The sequence below is a fragment of the Pygoscelis adeliae genome, unplaced genomic scaffold (genome assembly GCF_000699105.1).
Source record: "Pygoscelis adeliae isolate BGI_AS28 unplaced genomic scaffold, ASM69910v1 Scaffold504, whole genome shotgun sequence".
Classification (NCBI taxonomy): Eukaryota; Metazoa; Chordata; class Aves; order Sphenisciformes; family Spheniscidae; genus Pygoscelis; species Pygoscelis adeliae.
Window position 1 is genome coordinate 134,161 of NW_008824555.1, and position 321 is coordinate 134,481.

Sequence of the window (321 nt, forward strand, 5' to 3'; positions counted from 1 at the left end):
CAGCCGCTGAAGCCAATCAGCGGCCAGCCCGGCAAGGCAGCCTGACCAATACGTGACCAGCTCTCCAACTGCCTGCCCAATCGGAAAAGCCAAGAGGCGGACCGCGCTGCAGGCGCGGGGGAGGGGAAACGGTAACCGTTGGGGGCGATGAGTGACGAGCAAGATGGCCAATAAGCGCCCAGCGTGCCCGTGCGGGAGCCACTCAGGGAGCGAGCGGGGCGGGCGCTGGGGGCTGAAGGCCGCTATTTTCCCCTCGGTTTTGTGCCCGTAAGAGGTAGCGGAGGGGGTGGGGAAGGGGAGAAAAGCTGAGGCCCGAGCTCG